The 14,538-nt window shown below is 33.4% G+C and overlaps 1 protein-coding gene across 3 annotated transcripts in view; it reads right to left on the bottom strand.

The window, feature by feature from the left end:
• LOC118276226 (uncharacterized) overlaps positions 1 to 13,562 on the bottom strand; it is a 110,700-nt gene extending 97,138 nt beyond the window's left edge. The window contains exon 1 of one of the 3 annotated variants that reach the window (XM_035594464.2): positions 13,174 to 13,562. The gene's annotated coding sequence lies outside the window, so the exon portion shown is untranslated. The remainder of the gene's footprint in view (positions 1 to 13,173) is intronic. The other 2 variants (XM_035594465.2, XM_035594466.2) reach the window with 2 other exon arrangements.
• Positions 13,563 to 14,538: the final 976 nt, after the last annotated feature.

Raw genomic sequence — 14,538 nt, 5'->3', positions numbered from 1 at the left:
TAGCGAAAATTTCTTCGCACTATCGTATGTGCTTATTTGTCTCAACCGTTAATTACCATATCGCTGACTCATTGGAAGTGCCGCTAATGGACTAACAAAGGATTGCAAATTATAATTTTTTCGTCGGTGTGCGGCGAAGGAAAAAAACGTAACAATAAAATATCGAATTTAGAACAGCAATCCGGGCGCGGGCTTATTATTTTAGCCAACAAAGTAGAAAACCATTTACAATAAATCATTTTGAATGCTTTCTTGGTTCCCATGCGTCGGGCGACGCAAAGGGTGATTTCTGTCTGAGTGTACATAAATAAAGGTGAAGGTTCTGAGTGCGGATCCCAGGTACTTTTGGTTTGAAGTTGAGTACACAAAGATTGTGTTACTGGAAATGGCACGCTTGTAGTACTATTCCCGATACTCTGTGTGTTGAATGTAATTTATCCGGCTTCTTAACATGAAGTTTCATGGAGCGAACCTGGCGCTAACCAGGATTTCAAGTGAAGGTCTTTGAATTCGTACCTACCAAGAAATTTTAACGTAGTACGATATAACATGCGACAAATTATATAGCAGTCATAAAAGGAAAAGTTCAATGTGAAAAAGTAATTTTACTGAATGATAATTATTGGAATCTAAAAAAGCTTAAAAATAAATTCACTTTCAGTTAATATCAAATCATTGTAAATCGTACGCTTGCGGTGTGGTGACCACACTATAGATTGTTGCGTTTACAAACGACACGCGTTTGTTGAATAACTAGCTGCAACAAATGTGCTTAACGTACACTTCGAACACGTTACTGTAACAGATACGGCAACAGACCATGTCATTGTATTGTAATTAATATTAGAAGTTGTAATTACCACAGCAACATTAATAGTTGCAGTAACGAATACAGTAACTAGAGACACGTTGCTGCAACAAACATGGCAATATTACTACGTTTAACGTAATACTGCTGGGGTATTTTGCGAACTAATTTTTTTTTTTTTTTTTTTTAAAAAAAAACGTTCCCCCACATTAGGATTTTCTCCTGTGTCGCGGGTGCGTTTACAAACATACAAGTTCACATGCACATTACACCCAGACCCGAAACAACAATTTGTGGATCACACAGAGTTGCTCCGTGCGGGAATCGAACCCGCTACACGTTGCACGGCAGCCAGTTGCCCAGCCACCGCGCCAACCGTGCAGTCAATTGAAAACCATAATGGTGTTTTTGCTTTTTGCTTGACACTTATTTTCTAAGTATTTACTTAAATAAGTTTTGTATTGTATTCTACTGCTTTTAGAACCAAATACTTGAATTGAAAACATTGAGATTTTTTCGAACGTGTTGAATCGTGATTTCAGAATTAGTGTATGTGAGTTGGTGCCGAAATACCCGAGGCTTTTTGGTATAGTTTTAAAAATAAATCGGATCCAATATCGGTAACCTAATTATATTAACAAAGCAATAAACGTAATACAGTGGGTGGTCCATTTTTACGTTTCATCGTGTTACAAATAAGAGTCATAAAGGAACGACGAACGACACTCAATACTTTGAATTGTTTAAATTTTGAAGGACCACAAGACTTTTACTTTTTTACTGTTTGCTTCAATGGGCTTCTTTAACAAAAAAGGTAAGGTAGGGTTAAAATAAAACGTTTTAAAAAAGAATGAGATAATTTATGGTCCGGTAGCAGCAAAGTAATTGGTGTTTTTTAGTTTTATTCCAAAAACTTAATAGACCTCATAAAAATTTGGCTACAAGAATAAATACTACAACTATAAATATTATTGCAAATAATGCCATCTTAAAGCTATAACTACGTGATGAAAGGCTCAGTAGGGCTGATGCCCGATCCGGAGCTTGAACAATTTAACAAGTTACCGGGGCTCCGGCTCAAAGCAGGAGAATGAACGGGGTGGCTTTTAGTCAGTAAGAGTCTGACACTTCCTCTCGCCTCACCCAAGGCAGGAGAAGCCAGTGGATGATTCATTTTCACAAAAGTTACTAGATTCTCACTACATTCATAAAACTCAACTGATAACTGAGTACACATTACTTAAAAAAAAACAAATTAAAAACTTAATTTACGTAATACACAGCCTACGTTGGCAGTAACACGGCCACTATTCATCGAACGCGACAGCCACCAAATTCATTTGGCAACTGTATGAAAAAATATTGGAAAACTTTATTGGAAATATTGTCGATATTTCAAGCTGGGGGAGTCATGCGGAAAACTGCTCGAAGCCTGTAGTGTAATTTTATTTTGTAACATTGTACGAGTAGATACTAAAAGTGTTGGCAGATGTAGTGTATGGAGTGTTTATAGTAGCCATTAAAAGTCAATCTGTTTGTTAAAAAAGATGTTGAGAGTTTTTTTTTATGGAATTTGTGGCAAATTAGCAGACCGTTCACCTGACAGTGCCGCCCATGGACACCCGCAACACCAGAGGAATCACAGGTGCGTTGCCGGCCATTTAAAAAGAAGTACGCTCTTTTCTTGAAGGTTTGAAGGTGGTATCGTCGGAGATAATTCAAGCTAAATTATTGTGTATACCGAACTTATACATTTGTCTTAGTAGTAATTGCCAAGTATTGGATCATGGGTTTTCAGGTTTCGATTTTTTTAATTTGGAAATGTATCCAGTGTTAAATATTATTGTAAAAGGTTCTCATTCTCTCTTTCTCTTTGAGTAGTAACTACAACGTTTAGAAGGTAATATTTAGAAAGGTTGACAGACAGACTGACGGACAATTCAATTTGACGTTTCTAAAATACCTAACTTGAGATTAATTGAAATAAATACTTTGACTTTGACTTTGGTTTCTTCCCATTGGAAAAAAAGGGGGACGACATTTTTACTACGTAGTTTACCCATCTCACTCGACCACTAACGCCATAAAGGCATTTAAATTATGCTAATTATATTAGGTACTTACAACACTATTGTCATTCTAACAATGCTTCCTAAATCCTCCTCTTAACGTGGGTGTATTTTAACGACTGTATATACATAATTATGTATTGAAGTAATATGATACCCCTTATATTAGTTACTGGAACCACTTTTTATTTGTTTTCGTAGTAATAAATTATTATAGTTACATTTAAGGCAGTTTACATTCAATTTATTTAAAGTGGGAGTTGAAAATATAACACCGTTTAGTTTAATTTAAATAATGGTGTTTTTTTTAAACTATGTTTAAGTATCTATAGGAGAGTGAGTATTCTAAGTAGACTCAAACGAAACTTCTACGGTTTTGTATAAAAATTCTACTAATTTGAATCAAAATTAAGATAGCTAAAGCACTAAACCAATTAGTCCCCAACATCTAATTAGGAAAAAAGATGCTTAACCTTACCGTTTCTCAGTCAAAGATCAGCATAATTAGGAAGATCAATACGGACATAATTCCAATAAAAAACAAAGATATAAACGTCATTTAGCTAAATTCAGTTTATTTTATTTTGATAACCAAATACGTTTAGCAATGGATTAATTAGTCTGACATTTTCTGTCCATATTTTTCCAATATGACGTTGGAAATTGTCATTTTTTTGGACCAAATGTGACATTCGCTCCTTAAGAAGTCTTGTGCGCAGTCAATTTAGTTATTTATGCGTCTGGGAGATCCGATTTCGAATCAATTTTCTGTATATTTTTTAGTATTTAAGGAAATATATTAATGAACTAACCAATGAGGATGTTATTATCAATTAAGCATTGATTTAGTATTTACGATTTATTTGTTTTTATTATGGTCAATTTATTGCGGATGTTTCTTTTGTTTTTCTTATAACAATAACTACTCTGTCTGTATATTCCTTGTCTAACCACCAAAAGAAGGTTTTAACAGATTGCTATTTCAAAATTTTGCCTTGAACCTTAAATACCCATATTTCTATCTCGTTACATGATATTTCCACCACGATCATCACAATCTTCTCAGCCCCAAGACATTCACTGCTGAGTATGGACTATATTCAGAGATGGACAATAGGCTTTTTTTTAAATCTATGGAATGTAGTCTAGTTACTTTCAAATCGTGATATGATACAGTAATAACTAGACTTCAATCCAAATAACTTTTTTTTAAATCACGGCTTCTTATTTATCAATGACCACATTAACTAGGATGAAAATCCGGGTATGGCGTTAAAAAAATTGTCCACATAAAGAGCCTTTAATGGTTGATAATGACGTAGACAAATAAATTGACTTAATATATTCGCACATTGCTGACAGAATTGTTGTCAAATATTTATTTACCTAGATTGGCTAGATTCATTGTGAGTACGAGTACATTGCCTGGGTATTCACTGTTACGTGAACTGTTTATCTTATTAACGGAGGAGATTGGTTTAGTTGGAACATGATGTTGAACTTAGATTATTCATACTCCATTTAATGAGACTTATAAAACCTTTTTGAAGGAGAAAAATCATCCAATGACTTCTCCCGCTTTGGGCGAGACGAGAGGGAGTGTCAGACTCTTACTGACTAAAACCACCCTGTTCCTACTGCTTTTTGAGCACAAGTCTCCGTGTGGGAAGAGGCTTATGGTCAATCATGCCCATTTATAGGCTATTGATGTAATGTGGAAAGTTCTCTATTAAACCTACCCAATTCCTAACTTCATAATAAATCAATGTTCATATCCCCAACTTTACGTTAAGCATCACTAAAGACTAGCAGATTTAAACAAAGTAATTCTAGACCAAAACACAAACCACAATTCAACACAGTAACACAAGACGGACACGGACACTGAACATTTTTCACTAGACAAATTGCACGAGACACATGAGAGGGACATACAATCCCATCTCGTTTATGTACACCGAAAACAACCATCCATCTAGCGGCGAAAATATCCGAACCAACAATAAATCACAAAACATTTCTCAATCGAAATTTTATACCAAAACGTACGGAAGTTACCAGTTAGACGTGTCTGTTTACTAGGGTTGAAAGTACTATTGGAGCTAAAGTCGGAATGTTCTCGAAATTATGAGAAGTAAAGTCATATTTTTTTTCGAGAATACCAACATTAGTATAAGGGTATGTTTATAGAAGTTACATGAATATTATTATTTATTTTAAAATCATTGTACAAAAAATTGAATATTCTGTAAACACGCATTTTCATGAAAAATATCCCGTTTATATGACAGAAATATTTGACATATTGTTATAGACTTAGATGCACAAACAATAGATCATTTTTATAGACGTAACAATATCTAAATTGGTCTATAAAATTGTAAAAATGTCAAAGTTTTAGGAATGATTTTATTGCGTTCTAAACCATGAAATAATTACTACATTTCTACAGAAACTTAATCGATAAGTTATTTCATCATTGAACGTATCAATGGATCAGTTATTGCCCATTTGTATCGTAAATGAAAATTTAATAGGCGATGAAACAAAACACCGATAGTTAAATTAATATGGAACTTATGTCGCTAAATGACAATATTCTCCCAGAGGTATCATTATTAAACATGTTGTTAAAATCAATCAAAGTAATCATTAAATTGGATTTTATTTCAACCTTTCCCGACGGCCTATTGTGTCAACCTTACAGAAGCGACACTCTACTAAAGCATTTTACTCTTCACTCTGACAGTTACACCCGAAAATAAGCTTCCATAATTGAATGAAACCAAAATAGAACACGTAAAATACAAACTCGATCACTTAAATCGTTTAATCGAATGTCAATCGAGTTGTTATGGTAAGTGCCGTGCACACGATCCGAAAATACGCACGGAGTAGGTACTACGCGGTGCAAAGTGAGTAACGTATTCGGAAATTGTGAACGTTTGTCGCCGGCGAGTTCAAATGACATCAATAGTGCAACGAACGAGTTCACTGCGAAATGTTGATACCACCATTTAAAAATACAACCCTCTGTTCCAAATTGGATTGTGTAAAAGCACTTCTATTTCTATATGTATAGCATTTAAATTGATTCAACATTTGTTACACACTTTGATGTTTAAGAATCCAGTTATAAAATTGTCATAAACAATTAAAATCAGTAATTAATGTTCTGGTTTAGTCACGTGTATAAACTCCAACTTTATTCGTATTGAAATAAGATCTATGCAAAGCTATAAAACGGTATGACCTTACACAACAAGATTTTCTTGTAGTTTATCATATACTTATAAGTAATATTGATAAGTTTCTTGGTAATTTCTTTAAGAAACGTTTTCCGAAAATGTTTTGTTGAGGTTTTAAGAGGTGTAATGTGTACGCTAATTGAGAATCGAGTTATCACTGTGAATGTAAACATCGGTACGGTAACGTAGTAAGGAATGACTAAGACATCGGAAATTGTCGAACGTTGCCGAAGTGGAGTGCAACGAACGTTTTAGGTAGAATAAACTCGGACGATTTAACACGACAAATTGCGAATGTGTGAGATATTTTCCCCATAGTTCGGGATTAAGATTTCGCTGTATGTAAATTGAATTTTGCTTTGAAACAAAGGGTTTTGGAAGTTTTAGTGATTCGAGATGAATGGGTCACGTTGTTAGATAATTTTATACAGCTGGGATTTTTTGATCCCAGTATACTTTTATGTTTAGGTGCACACTTTTAGGGTTCACATAAATGATTATGCTTGTTTCTCCTGAAAGTTAAAAGTGGTAAAGGTAAACTGATTGCAAACGCCATTAATCAACTGTTATGTTTTAACATTGTCCATATTGTCCCTATTAAACATTTACATAAAAACCCACTACATCTGATTATCACAAATACTTAAGGTTCAAAACCAACCACAGCCTAAGAAAATCATAAACAAGTTTCATAGCACTTCTGCAGAGAATCAATTGACAGGCTGGCTATTAGATTGCGTATTCTAATACGCCAGTAACTCATGCGCAGGTGACACATGGCGCTATCCAGTCTCAGAATATTACCGGTGGCGCATAGCTGCGCACGAAAGAGCTGAATTTGAACCTATAGATAGAAATGGTTGATTTTTCAGTAGAAAACTTTTGGTTTATAAGTCTTTTTGGTCATCGAATAACATTACCATCGGTTTTTCATGTTTTATCGCAAAACAAGGCATTTAATTTTAGTGTAAAATAACTAATTATGTATTGTATATTCTATATTGGTAGATTTTTATCAAAGAGTAAGTAAACAGCAAGTAATTTAAACATGCATCTATACCATAACGAAATAGAAAAAGGACATTTTCCAAAATACAACCAATAACTTTATGTATCGAAACCGCGAGTGTGCACTATACGTTATTATAATGAGACAAGGAGACATCCAGACGCAATTTGTCAGAACTTTCAATGTATCGAAACTCCAGATAAAATAAAGTACATACAAATAATACATATTTTAAACTAAATACATGGTAAGCTTAACAAATACATGCTTTATGGTTGTATTCATAGAAAGCACACAAACAAGCAAGGATTTATAAATTGTTTTTATTTCATTGGAATACGTATCATAACATGTTTTTGTTCGACTTGCGTGAACAAAATAAAGGGACGGGTATTTTGGAAATATTGATGTATTGGCAGAATTTGTCAGTAAAGAGGTTTATTTTGATAATAAAAACATAATATAGAGTTACGAAACAATTCGATCATTAAAATCTTTTGGTGAAGAATATTTATATTCTTGGACATCAGAGTGAGTTGAGATAACCGATGTGGCAATTTAGAAAAAGTAGACTACTCATAATCATTTTTGAGCTTGTCATGAAATACTAGAAACCTGGGTCAAGTAAAGAATAATTCTATAATTCTTTTCTAAGATGTGATTGTGTAATATTGCTACCACACCTTTTGACTGATGATGAACCGAAAGAAGTATGTAAGATTCATTGGCGTTCCATTGCATCTGCCTACTCCCTATTGGAGACAGGCATGAAGTTATATGTATATATGTACTCTTTTTTGTTTACGCTCTTCAACAACATATTCAATAGTACATTTCAGCATACCTTATCGGGGAAAACCAAGCATAAAATTAAGTTACATAAAGCCAAATTATTGACCAACGATCAAATCTTGTAGACGATACAAAGTTGCGCAAGTCAGAAGTCGGTTAGCTAAACAGTGTTGAAGTATGAACAGTCGGTAATTAATCAATCTGTGACCACTACACTACATTGGCATACTCAACTTAATTACTCTACGGCCTTAAAGGTATTGAGCTTGGTGTTTATTTTATGTTAGATACTGAACTAAGCTAGTTTAGACTTAATTTAATACTAGCTTCTGCCAGCGGCTTTGCCCGTGTTGTCGTGAGATAAAAAGTATCCTATCGCCCAAGTTAACTCATACTCTGTCTGTATACCAAATTTCATCATAATCCGTTTACTAGTTTCAGCGGAGTGACGTGACGGACAAACATCGAAACTAACAAACTTTCACATTTATGATATTAGTGTGATAGTGAAAAAAGTGCAGAAGTAATTTTTCTATAGATACCGATAGAAATATAGATAACATAATAAGAATGCTATGTTAATTGGTGTGATTATTGAAATAAGCTAAGCACTTCTTTGTTAAAAAAATAAAAAGTAACTAATTAGAGTCAAACTCTGGTTAAATTGCTCAAACGATCTGTCATAGATACCTCCAAATACCATAAACCTACTCATGATAAGAAGGGATCTCCCTACAAAGACATTGATGATTCATTCCCAGTGTTACAAGTCGATGAACTTATAAATACTTAGTAATCCTTCAATTACGACACTCATTATAAAACTCCCCCTAATTATTCCGTCACACGCCTTTAAGGGTATTGACTTAAGCGATCGAGATATTCTATCAACAGCTTCAGCGGAAAAAGTAGGACAAAAGTTGCTCAAACTGATTTGCATTTTATGTTAGTACTTTTAGGAATCATATTCGATAAGCATCATGACTGTTTTTCCTTGAAAGAATAGGATATTTGTTTGGACAGTTTACCTAGAGGTGGATATGGAATTTCATAAGGAATATTTGACACGAATCTGAAAACAGTCCGACTATAGAGATAATTACCTCAAATGGCATCTCATTTCTTTATTACGTTGCCAATCTAAGAAACGAAACCAGAATACACAAATAACAAACAAGAAAAATAACACCGAATGATAACAAATAACTATCTAAATATAACTTTTATTTCGCGGAAATAACGTCCCGACCATATACATTTGGTTGCACGTACATAACAATGTTTATATGCTCTGAAACTTTCCGAATCGTAGATGCAGTTTCTTAGATACGCTACGTTTTCGGAAGCAGGTACAGTCGTTGCAAACAGTTACCCGCAAACTTATTCTTACGAGTCAATAACACCGTTTCGCGAAATATATGGGATAGCGAGTTTAATACCCATTCCAACTTATTCCTGTGTACGCTGAACAACATTTTACCTGAGACATATTCTAGCTACGTTGTACTTTATTTTTAAACTCTAACGGTTCGTTCTTTTTCGTCAGCCATTTTGTTTTGACAAGGACGGTTTCGAAATTGCTGACACTAATGTCTATATCTTTGGATTAGTTTTGATATATTCAAGTCTATCTAAATTTAAAATGACGTTAATCCTAATTCGATTTAATTTTTTATTGAAATCAGTAAAGGATTAACACTCACTCCAAATTGATTTCTCAATGTGAGATACCTACCGCAGAGATGTGATATTTGTCTTTCGTACAAGGAAAAACGTGGTTATTCTTATGCACAAAAATACCAACTTTTGTAGTCATTCTAATAAAGTATCCTGCCTACATTCGGATTTATGAGAATTTTACTGTTCATTTTGGTGACATCCTTAATACATTTGCGTGTTATAGTTCTACCCTAAGCCTTGTTATGTAACTTGACTTCATTTTGTACTCTTTTTTTTGTTAAACATAAAAACTAAGTAAATTAAGTAGGTCAAAGTATACCTAGAGAATGTTTTATAGAGCCTAATTTAAAGCGAAAATCTTAGTACAGAACAGCCTTGAGACTTGCCCATTACGTGTAGACTGAAGGTAGTAAAATGAGCTCTAAATTAAAATATTTTAGTTTCAAATTAAACTGGGGAAACATTTGATTTCCTTAGGCGACTTTGAAACAGCCCTTGGACTTTGATGTCATAAATAACGCAGTTTATATACATCGTCTCTAATAAATACTTCATGCCTTCAACTCTGTGCATTAATAAAATAAATTTATTAATAGCCCCATAAAATCAGTTATTTAATAATCGATGAATAAATAAAGATAAATTTTAATAGTTTTTAGATTATTCCAAATTCATAACTGTTCGTCAAGATTATTTTAAATAAAATGCTTTAAATAATATAAGGTACGCGATTTGCTCCTCAAATGGGCACACAAGGACCCCAAACCCTTGGCCAACCATGTTCTGAATCTCATGTGATGGTGGGAGTAAGCCTATTGCCTTATATCGTGCTCAATCCCAAACACCGTGTTACAAGGAACCTTTTTTAAAATCGAAGTACCTAATAGTATTTACTTTGCTGGACAGTTGTGTTTGCGACCATGCAGTTAACGAACTAAAGATGGAGTAACCAACGATGCAGATAAAACTAAAATTTTCATAATTTTCGATCTCATCGTATCCCATTACACATTTTCCCGTCATGAGAGACACAAACATATGTATGAACGGTAATTTCCCTTCATACGATACGTTTAGTCGATTTTAATTACTGAAACGAATATAGTCGTCGTTTAGTCGATTAGTCGATTATAGCAGTACACGCTGGGCAGGTATTAACGTGTTTAGTAGTTTCCAGTTTCAGTTTTATTGCGTTTAGATGGTAAAGCTTTGAAACGTTCTGTTTGCGTTTGATTACATACGAAATTGTAATCGTAATCGATTAACAGTTAAACGTTTAATCGATGCTTTCTTTTTACATTTGGGTTAACTCGCTTCCCAAAGCGAAACGTGACAAATGTGTTACTTGTTTAAATCAATTGTAACAAAATATTCTACTTCGGTTAAAAAAGTAAAATTTTTCGTTCTCAGAAATCAAACTCGAGACCTCTCGCTCACTAACCAATTGCACTCAATCAAACCGACGTGACACCGCGACAGTCAAAGTATTTCTTTCTATTTGTGCCGTATCTAACATTACACAATAACTGTAATTGCGCAAATTTCCAATTCGATTAGGAAATCAAATAGACAGGTATTTTAAATCCAAGCCATTAATATCACGCCTTTTATCACCGAAGGGGTAGGCAGAGGTGCATATTACAGCAACTATGAAACGTTAAAAGTAATAAAAACGGGAATAAATAAATAGAAAATATTTTTAATCGTTAATCATATTTCCATAACCCGGCACTAATCCAAACTCTAAGCTAGTACTTATAAGAACTTTCGAAAACCAGAGAATACCCACAGTCCCTTGCCCGACCGGGGACTTGTACGTAAACAGCATTTACTCAATCAATGAGACAGTTGAACAAACCTTTCCGAAATTATTACACTCCGAAAATCTAAAAAGATTTTTATTTGTCAATCTAAGTAGAAACCATTAAAATCCATTGTACTATCGAACGTTTTACGGTTACCCAAAATTATGAAAAATAAGTTTATTACCCAAATTTTATAAGACACTAATTCCAGAATCCAGACTTAATATTGTTCTAGAATTTTCTGTTGGTCTCACAAACAGACAAATAAATAAGGAAATTAACCTGATTGTGTAAAGAAAACGTCTTTTGAGAAAACTTTCAAAATAAGTATAATAATATTTTTTTAGTATGAAATTAACTTCAATTTAATTGCAAAGTTTTTATTTTAAAACTCTTAAATGCGAAATCTATCCGGGAAACAAATTCTAAGCTCACTCTAATTTGATTTATTCTCAGTCTTTAATAAATTGAAGAAAAAAATGTCCAAACTGCTATTTTTAACCCTATCTGTATAATTAGATCGTTGTGATGACGTTATTATCCCTATTACTAAAATTATATTTACCTAATTATTCTAGCTATTATTCCCATAACATGGTATAGAATACTACGCTGAGATAACTGAAGAAAATGTGAAACTCTCCGTTAGCATCTCTACCAAGTAGTAACTAATTTACCTAAATGTAAGGGACAGAACCGCTACGATGCATGTCTTGACTGGACCCGCCATAAAAAAAATGCCTGACTACATAATCATTGTAGGAACTTTTTGCATAGCTGATGACTTTTTTATAACTTTTTTTTAGAAAATCATGATTACAAGATTTTTTTAAAAAAAAAAACCTTTTATGTACCTAAATAGAGGGAAAGTACTAAATTACCTAACCATAAATACACAAACATGCATACCTATAAGAAGTTTAATGATCTTATAAAAAAAACGGTGTAAAATATTAGCTATGTTATAAAAAACGGTGTAAAAATATTAGCTATCTACATAAAATTATGAAAAATTATTATACCACAGTTAAGTTACATAAGAATTAAGCTTCCAAAAAATACTTAGGTATTTAATTTGTTCAATATTTTATTATACCAAAAACTTTTATAAATAACCACTACGGTACCAAAAACTAATAAACGTAATTTTATTCAAACTATAAAAGGGGTTTCGCTAAACACAATTTTGTATAATAACGTAGATTTTTTTATAATTATAAAGTAATGACGTGCAAGGCTGATCGAGTAAAACAATTTCCTAAGTGACCGTTAACGCGAAGGCTCCGTCAACGCGACAAATAGATTTTGTAATAGGATTTTTTGTCGAGTACTTCAATTAATAAATAAAAGTTTACAAAGTAGGCAAAGTCCATCGAACTATCACTCGACCAATAAACGCATTTTTCCATAAGTTTCTCAAGTAGCAAAAGTAGTTAAAAACCTATATATCACTTTGCTATAACGTTTTTATTTAAAAGAGAAACTCCTATAACTCAAAAACGATAACTTATCCAGTTAAAAAAGACATTTAAGTCATCTATCTTCGATAATAATGCGTTTATCATAATCATAAACTAATATTAAAGCACATTCCACTTAACGGCCCAATAACTGCCGACCTACGCAGTTTCACATAGTTTCCGCAAACACATAATTAACATTATATCTAACTGCAGCAATAAAACCAAGCACTTATTAACTAATCAAAGTACGCATAAAGTTTTAAAAGATAAAATAAAAAAGAAAAAAAACAATAACCAACCAAAAACTCCGGAACAAAAAATCCAAATCAAATAGTGCACAAAATAAAAATCACTTCACATCAATAGTATGTTTCGGCACACCGGTACAGCACACAAGTAAATCATAAAAAAATCTTAAAAAGCTCTGAAAGTTATCTAAACACTGTTAAGGACACTAACACACAACTTTACCGTTTGCCGCCAACTGCTCCAAATTTTCGATTTCAGAAAAAAAATAAAGTTCGAATTTTTTCGTTAAATATTTCGCGAATTCGAATTTCAACTTTCGCGTCGCGTCGCCGCGCGTGTCTCCGGGAATGTGGAATTTTCGGCTATGAGGGGGAAGATGCTCGCATAGCTGTGGCTTAGATGAGACTGTGGTGTGGTACCGCGTCGATCCAACTGTGTGGCCGAAGCCGACTTTCGCCCCGACCGGTCGCCCTACAGCTCTGGCGACCGGTGACGCATCCAGGAACTCTGTTAATTTACTATATTTAACGCCATGACTAAATTTTTTTCTTGGGATATTCATACACGCTAGGTCCTTTGCTAACAATCTCATTACTATTTGTTAGATTTTTTTATTATATTGTATTTGAAGCGTAAAACAAACTAAGGGCCACTCTATGAATGAATGTTGCTGCCACCATCAATTTGCAAGTGTGCATTATTTTATTCAACGTCATTATTTATTTCACATTCTTATTTTTCAATCGGAAGTGCGGTGTCATTGCAAGAAATTGATGCGTTGCAATATGCGTGCGTGTTGATACACAAATATTTTGATATCGATTAGTTCGTACACAATAAGTCAATTCATCATTTTTGAACTTAACAAGACAAGTATTACGCATCAATTGTTTTGTGTCTAAGCATAATTTAGGTTAAAACTGGGTCAGTTATTTTACGACGAAAATTATTGTTTAGTAACAACATCAAATTACCGAGTAGCGAGAAAAACAATTAAAGGCTATTTTAATAATAACTACTGAATGACGAATAGAAAAACCGCAATACCCACTCGACTTATATGGTGCGGCAAGTTTAAAATAACACAAGATGACTATTTATTTATATAAAAATCTCGTAACCTAAGCTGCTAACTGTGTATTTGCAAATGTTATCATACAATCTATGAACGTAAAAGTTTAAGTGCCTGGAAGGAAAGCGGCACATTTTAATTAATAAAATCTGAATCATTTTTTCTCCAACTTATAAATGCGGAGGCTATTTAAAGAAGTAATGAGAACCTGATTATCATAAAAGTGACATTACATAGGGTGATGTAACTAGTAAAGGGAAAACTGACCACAAATAAATATTAAAGGAAAATAGTAGCATACATTTATGAATAAACGGTACACAATAGTAATAAAGACGTTATC

Source organism: Spodoptera frugiperda, chromosome 31 (assembly GCF_023101765.2).
Source record: "Spodoptera frugiperda isolate SF20-4 chromosome 31, AGI-APGP_CSIRO_Sfru_2.0, whole genome shotgun sequence".
Lineage (NCBI taxonomy): Eukaryota > Metazoa > Arthropoda > Insecta > Lepidoptera > Noctuidae > Spodoptera > Spodoptera frugiperda.
This window is presented reverse-complemented; position numbering and strand designations above follow the sequence as displayed.